This window comes from Gadus morhua, chromosome 21, assembly GCF_902167405.1.
Source record: "Gadus morhua chromosome 21, gadMor3.0, whole genome shotgun sequence".
Classification (NCBI taxonomy): domain Eukaryota; kingdom Metazoa; phylum Chordata; class Actinopteri; order Gadiformes; family Gadidae; genus Gadus; species Gadus morhua.
Window position 1 is genome coordinate 9,640,523 of NC_044068.1, and position 8,217 is coordinate 9,648,739.

Below are 8,217 nucleotides of genomic sequence, written 5' to 3' on the forward strand. Positions count from 1 at the left end.
TAGGGTAGTCATCGATATGCTCTTGGATTTGGAGATTATTTTGGACACCACACTGATAGCTAGCTAAACAGAAAGGACAGACGGACAGTCGGACAGTCGGACAGTCGGACAGACAGACAGACAGACAGACAGACAGACAGACAGACAGACAGACAGACAGACAGACAGACAGACAGACATGTGCAAAGTTGTGACCTCTATTGTATTGTTCTTATAGTATTTTCCCAAATATATTCAGACACATCTGGGATGCCATGACAGCTGTCTATTTCTAGGCGACATTTCATGACATTTAGCTCAGTGAGAGAGGTAAGCTCATCTGGGGGGTAGTGAAGCCTGGCTCACTGCTCCAGGGATTGATGCTGGAATCAAACCTCTGTTGGCTGTCTTGGCCGACACGGTTCTCAGACCGGTTGACTTGGCGCTTCTGTCGCTTATTTCTACCATTTGTAAATGTACAAAAGCTAATTAAATGGATGTTCCTATGAAGTTTCCAGGGGTTATCTGTGTTGAAGTGTTTTTTCAATAATATATATATATATATATATAATCTTTTTTAAGATGCAGATGGCTCTTTTATCTGTCCTTATCTATGATGTCTCAGCCTCAGGGCTTACATAGGCTTTCATGTGTTTTCAAAGTGTTATCTCGATTCATTCAAAATGTATGTCAAATATTTCTTCCCTTGCATATTTATGTTTGTCAACTAAAAAGTCCAGCGAACCACTTTTTTGCTCTCTGAGGCAACAATCAAATAGCTTGGAACAGGTAAAACACATCCTCATGCCTCCTAGATGGTATATACTATATTTGACATCACATTCTTTAAACCATATTATTTCAATGTCTCATACTTTGCAAAGGATTCCCAGGTTTTCCAATGTGATGGGTGACATTTAGCGGCGGGTGGATCAGTCTGTGGGCCGATAAAAAATCACAAAATGTGAGCCGACCTATTTGTCAAAATAAAGTACAGAAGAACCATAGGCCCTCTCGTGGTGCTGCAAAGGTTATGTTTGTTGCTGTTGTTATTGTCTTATTTGTAGTTCTGCTTCTAGTCCAAGGTGAATAGGACAGTGTAATGGATATGCTATATAGGATACTGGGTACTCCACATCGTACATGTAGGCAGCCTTCAAGCAAGGCACACTATCCCTCAGCCTGCCTCTTAATGACATGCATCTGTATTCACTGCAAGTCGCTTTGGATAAGGGTCTGCTAAATGACAGAATAGTCAAGTCGTTTTTGAGTCACCTTGAAACTTATCCATGCCATTTCACTTTTTAATTAATAACTCCAGTTTGGGAAGGACTCCACCTGCACTTCACCTCAGGAGGGAGTGAGGGAGTGAGGGAGGGAGAGAGGAAGGGAGGGAGTCAGTCAATGAGCGGGGAAGGTGGTCAGGGGGGCATGATTCTAAAATTGGACTGACCTGTTGGTCTCCACTAACCTTGTGAGACCATCTTGATATTCACGGTTGTATTTCACTTTTAATATCAATCTTGCTTTGGCTGGGTAGCAAATACAGCTTTGGTAATCAATCGCTACCCAGCCAAAGCCGGGTTACTGCCGAACCCTGTTGGAAGTGAGGCAAAGACCTATTTCATTCTGAAGAAAGCTTCAATGCCGACTGTTAATCTTTTACGTATTTATTCAATTCATCTTTGGATAAATACGGCCCGATTATTTTGACGGATTTGAAGGTTAAAAAACAAAGCAATGTTATGCTTCTTATAAATGGTGATAGAATTGTCACATTTTGGAGTTATTGCAGTGCACAGGCCAGAGGAGAATACCGGAGGACAGAAAGGTTGAGAAAAATACATAAATTTATTAATCAGTACTTTTTAGTTTATTTTTTAAATGTAGTCAGTAATGTGATTTCGATTTAGATTTCCTTACTAGGAAGGTAGGGGGGCGTCTTGCTCAAGGAGGCCTGCAGGTATAATACATCTGTTGGTGATCGAACCCAAAACCGATACCAAAAACGTTGTGATACTACTTCTGAGGACTATAAAGCATTAGCCCTTTTAATGGAATTGCTGGACTTGTATCATGCAACGTGATACAGAGAGTTCCTATTTTGGCTTTGTCAACATTTAAAGAGGTTAGGGTTATTTGAATGTATGATTTGTGAAAGTCTGTGCAGTGCCAGGGGACTAACTCACACATCCACAATACTCAAATATCCATATATATGGATATTCCTAGCTCTTGGATGACATCATTAAATATTTTTGTTTCTTGGCCAGCGTTTGCATCACAGTCAGCCAGCCGTAAAGCAACATAACCTGTCAAGTTATTCTGGAAACAACTATATCCTGTCTTTAAATGACGTAACTCCCACTGGCTCCAGGAAAGAATACTAAATAGGAAGTAGGTCTTTTTTAAGGGCCAAGTAAAGGTACTTTATGGAGTGTGGAAAGTAAGTCAGGGGACAAATGTACTTTACTTTCCCCATACTTACTTTGTTCTATCTATCTTTCTATCTCAATCTCTTTCTATCGCATACATCTGCTGTGTCTATGTGTCGTTCTTATAAAACAAGTGGGTTGTAGAAAAGAGGTAATCATCATGTTGACATTTTCTTATGAAAGGCACAGAGAGGAAGGTTTGTTCGAGGTATGGACCAAACATTTACACAAAATGACTGGAAAGTGTTTTTTGGTTGTTTTATGTACTTTGGATATAAATAAATATAATGGCACTTTCGTGCAAAGCCTGATCAAGGTGCACTACTGGTGACGCAGAAGGGTCTGGCTGTAGGTGTGCATTTGTTCAGTTATGCATACAGATGAGTTTACACAACCTAGCAGCAGAATGTGATTCTGTCTGCAAGTGATATGTACACATCGAGACATCACATTGCTTTGTTGCTTAGAGCAAGTGCCCTACGAATGAGCCTCAGTTTGACTTGAATTTGGTCATTGATTAAAGAAGGCGTCAGTAAGATTCAAAGGGCCCCTATTTTTCCGCCTGGTGTGAGTGTGATTAGCCATTACAAACCATTTAAAAATATGCCCATCATACATCTAGGTTAACACTCCCATTCGTCATGTCATTTTGTCACAGTGATGGGCATATTTTTTAAGGGTTTGTTATAGCTAATCCCACTCGCACCCGGTGGTTCAAACGGTGTCCTTTAAGGATATAAGAGCTATATTTCAGTTTGATTTGATAGAAATTCAATAGCCATTAGTGAGTGAGATACACTTGGAATATCTGTTTCCATTTGCCTGCACCTGTCTCTGTATGAGCCCTTATAGATTTATGAACACTAGCATCCATCTTGCCTGTCATTCACAGGTGTGTGAATGCTGGAGAAAGCTAGCAAGGGAGGAAGGAGTGATTCTATTTTTTTTGGGTTGTTGATTATCAAAACCTATCAATAGCTTTCGGCGATCTTTATTAACAACTCTCAAATTACATTACATTACATGACATGTATTTAGCTGACACTTTCGTCCAAAGCGACTTACATTAAGTGCCATCAACAATGAAGATCTAACCCAAAAAGTGCCAGAATCATTTGAGTATAGGCCTACACAAATGGCACATGCAGACAGACCAGCCAGAAGGTAGATACAGTTATTTCGACATGAGATGACCAGAGCCTGGACCAGCACCTGGCTGGCCTTCTGGCTGAGGAATGAAGATATCCTTCTGATGCTGAACAGTATGCATCTGCTGGAGCGGGGGGTTGAAGCGATGTTGACAGCGAAGCTTTTCATCCTCGCCGTCTGAGTCGATGGCACTACAGAGTTGCCAATATTGATGAAAAGGTTGTCGATGGGAAGGAAGGAAGAGAAGCCTGCAAGGAAAAGCAGCTCAGTCTTGTCCAGATTGAGTTTTTAGGTGGCATCTCCATTCATTGAGAGATGTTGGCCAGGAGCTCAGAGATTTGTGCTGCAACCTGGGTTTCAGGCTGTGAAAAAAAGGACTCGAAAGGCCATGTGAGTGAAAGACAGAACCCAGTGACTGTGTACATTGAGATAAGGATGGGACCCAAGAGCAAACCCTGAGGGCCCCCTTGGGTTACAGGTTACCCTGTGAGTGTGATCTTTCAGCTGCGAAGAACAGGGCATTTGCTGAGCCTGAGATTCCCAAGGGAGGGTTGAGAAGAGGATCTGGTGGTTCACTGTGTCAAAGGTGGCTGAAAGGTCAACTAGAATGAGAGCGGAAGAGAGGGAGGCTGTTTTATCAGCGACTGCTTAGACTACAGCACAATTGATACTATAAGAATGACTATCAATTTGCTAATTTAGTGCATGGTTGGAGGGGATTATGTGGAGAGTCATTATTTTAAAAAAAATAGGCACTTAATGCCCTCAGGATTGGGACTTTGTCAATTCTTCACTGACCATAGAGTTATATTACTTCTGAGGTCCAGAGTGTAAGACTCTAAACTGGTTGGCTCAATTGAAACATACACCAGGGGAGACATTACACTAACCTTGTGCCCTTTAAGATGCACATCAGTCTATGAGTGGTGTTTATTGCTGGAGTATATCAGGGGCCCGTTTCAGAAAGCAGGTTCAACAAACTAAGTTAAATCCTTAACTCTAGGTTGACCAACTCTGAGCTGCAAAACTCTGAATTTTCGGTTTCAGAACAGGTGATAACGCTTAGTTCAATCAACTCTGAGTCAAGGGAACTCTGAGTGAAGCTCGTGCATGAGGATATAAAAAGCCCTCATCAATGGAACACAGATAACATGATTCACCATGGCAACAAGTACTAACAAGCCTCGATCCTCCTACTTCTCCCCAGCGGAGTTGCAAATCTTAATTACTGCATATGCAGAAAGCGAGCATATCTTTTTACTAAAAAGCAATACTATGGCAGCAGCCAAAAAGCGGGAGCTCGCGTGGAAAAATATAGCTGACCGAGTCAGAGTATTTGAGAAAAAGAAAATGTTTTCTCTTGAATGTTCCACTTATTCAACCATTATATTCCATATGTGCGTTTGTGCGCACAGGTGCAACCCAACAGGCCCCAAACGGACTTGGCTGCAACTAAAAATGAAATATAAAAATGTAGTTTAAACAGATAAGGTATAATTTAAGTACAAGCAATTGTGATGTTGTTTAGCCTGCCCTCATTAAACAGCATTTAGTGGCTGCATTCAACATGTGATGGATATATTTAAGTAATTAGGGAAATCTGCTAAACAAAGAAAAATCCCAACACTGCCAGTATTTAATATTGTCTATATGAAAGCAACACCTAAATGCCTTTTATACATACAAGTCTCCAAATTTGTGTTTTCTGGTTATCTTAAAATTTGACCTCCATTATAGCCAACAGAAAAAATGATTGAAGCATATCATGTCTCTAACAGCTCTTCCATCTCGTGCATCAGCAGGGGGGTCAGGATTATTATCTGGATCATTCGGGGAAAGAGTAGGACATTGTTCTCCTCTAATAGTGGCAATGTTGTGGAGAACCAAACATGCCACTATAACGTCACAAGCCCTTTCCGGGGTGACCCTGAGCCTACGAAGGCACTGGAACCGGGCCTTGAGTATGCCGATGGTCATCTCCACTCTGGCTCGTGTCCTGCAGTGAGCCAAGTGGTGCTTGTAGTGTTTCGTAGTGTTGCTGTGGGCAAGGGTCAGGGTCAGGGTAAGGGGTCAGCAGATAGCGCTGGCAGGGGTACCCTCTCTCTCCGAGTAGATAACCATCAAACTCTCCTATGATAATACAAGATACACTTTATTGTTTCAGTTGTAATAGGAGGAAACAAAATATTGATCATAGGATATAACTATATACTGGTTATATAAACTATATATATATAAACTCACCACGGGCAAATCTGGCACTCAGTGTAGACTCACGAAACATTCGTGAGTCATACACAGACCCAGGCCACTTCGCTTCCACATTATTTATCATGTGGGCTGCGTCACATATGATCTTCACAGTGGAGAACAGTAATTAGCTGTATAGTGAAGCATATTTCATTTGGAATGTTAAAGGCTATTATTTAGGCCTACCTGTACATTAATGCTGTGGACAGATTTCCTATTCACATAATCTCCTTCATTTATTGAAGGAGCTATGATAGGAATGTGAGTGCCATCTATGCAGCCAATCACACCTGGAAACCCTAAAATATATCAAATTGACTGATTAGTGCTTCAAGTCTCAAAGCTTTATGACATAAATGAATTACTGCTTAGACTGATACCTGCAATTCTGTGGAACTCTTCTTTGAGAAGTCTGGTGGGTCTGTGACTTGGGAACACTACAAACGTGCATAGTAGCCGTTTCAGTGCAAGTGTCACAACATGCTCTGCATCACCGACGTTATACAAAAAACTGCCGTTGGCAGAAAAACGAAGTGCAATACAAAGAATTTGCTCGGAACTGAGAGCGTGTCCACGATGGGTCATGTGAGCGATGTGAGGGCTGAGAATATTGTTTATAGAATTTATTGATGATGCAGAGATATGGAAACGCTCAAACAGGTAGCTACTCATCAGGGAATGATAAAACATCCAAGTATCTGCGCCTCGACATCAACTGGCTCTTCAATAAAAGGACACGCCATGTCTGCCACTGCCTTCAGTCTGCAGGCTTCAACTTAAGAGCAGGAGAAACTCGGGGTTAGTTGAAGAAAACCTGCCAGCGAGCAGGTTAGGTTCACGGAGTATGTTGCCAGGGTAACTGACTCAGAGTAAAGCTGAACTGGCTTTGTGAAACTGAAAAACCAGAGTTTCCCTCATCTCAGGGTAAACTAACTCAGAGTTTTCACTAAACCTGCTTTCTGAAACGGGCCCCGGCTTTGTGGAACACCCCACAGGTGGAAATGTCAATAAGGAAAGTCCCAGATTCTATATTATTACACAATAGGAATAGAAAGTTTTTGTCCGATGGTACATCTCTGCTGTCACAATGTAATTCAGTCACAATGTAGTATTCTGATAGAAAATGATAGGAATATACAGACAAATACGAAAACCGACAACAAAAACAACAACAATGTAATCATAAGGTTGATTAATATACACATTAGGTTATCTTTTACTTACTACAAAAATGTTTAGATCTATCAGGCTGTTCAGTCGAAACAAAAAAAATGACATCACCATCAAAGTTTGACCGTATGAGTAATATGTATCATCCATATCAGATCCACAGATGTTTGGTTTTGGAAGTGTGCAGGGCGAAAGGTAAAACTACATAAACAAACAACAAATACATGCACAAAATTAACAATAATATCACTAAACAACCTGATAAACAACCTGTAGCCCAGCCAATGAAAACCCAGTGTCCAAAAGTCCATCCGGTGTGACCGGGGTAACGAATCACATCAATACCTTTATTAGAATTTAATATCTCAATTACAGCGCTAATAATCCTTCTCTAACACTACCTGAAGCACCAAGGGCCATTACCTTGTCTGCCCTACACTTTCCACAGATCCCCTTTGTGACTGATCCATTAGGGTAACGATATCGGAGTTCTGGAGAGATAAAGAAGATGTGTTCAGGAGCAGCGGCAGTGTTGTGTTGTTGAGGGACAACACAGCATTTCTGCGGGGGCTATCTGCTATGAAAATCAGAGGGTGTGGAGGACTACACCCAGGGTGTAGGTGGTGTTAGGAGTGTGGCCCTTTCTATTGGGGGTGGTTGATGGGGGGGGGGGGACTCAACCGACCTCCACTATCACCAACACTATCTACAGCAGTGCCATCATACCACCCACACCCCCACCATTACTGCCTCCACCACCATTACCACCACAACCTCCTCCGCCACCCTTCATCCCCGCCAACACAGCCACCACCTCCATCAATAACTCCACCACCCCTCTGTTTTGTCGTTATCTCGGATGTGTCACGCCTCTGCCCAAGGTGAGCTCACTTATCAATCAATTAATCAAACATTCACACACACACACACACACACACACACACACACACACACACACACACACACACACACACACACACACACACACACACACACACACACACACACACACACACACACACACACACACACGCATGCATGCATGTACGCACACGCACACATACACAGACACACCAGCCCTGTTATAGGAATTAAATAACAGTATGCAGCCAACTTTTCTTTTTTGATATGAAGCTACTCATTCTACTCATTTTACCCTTCACAATATTAATGTGTTGTTCAGAATGAAAATTAGAGGAAGAAACATCTGTCTGTATTTAAGAAGAGTACACAC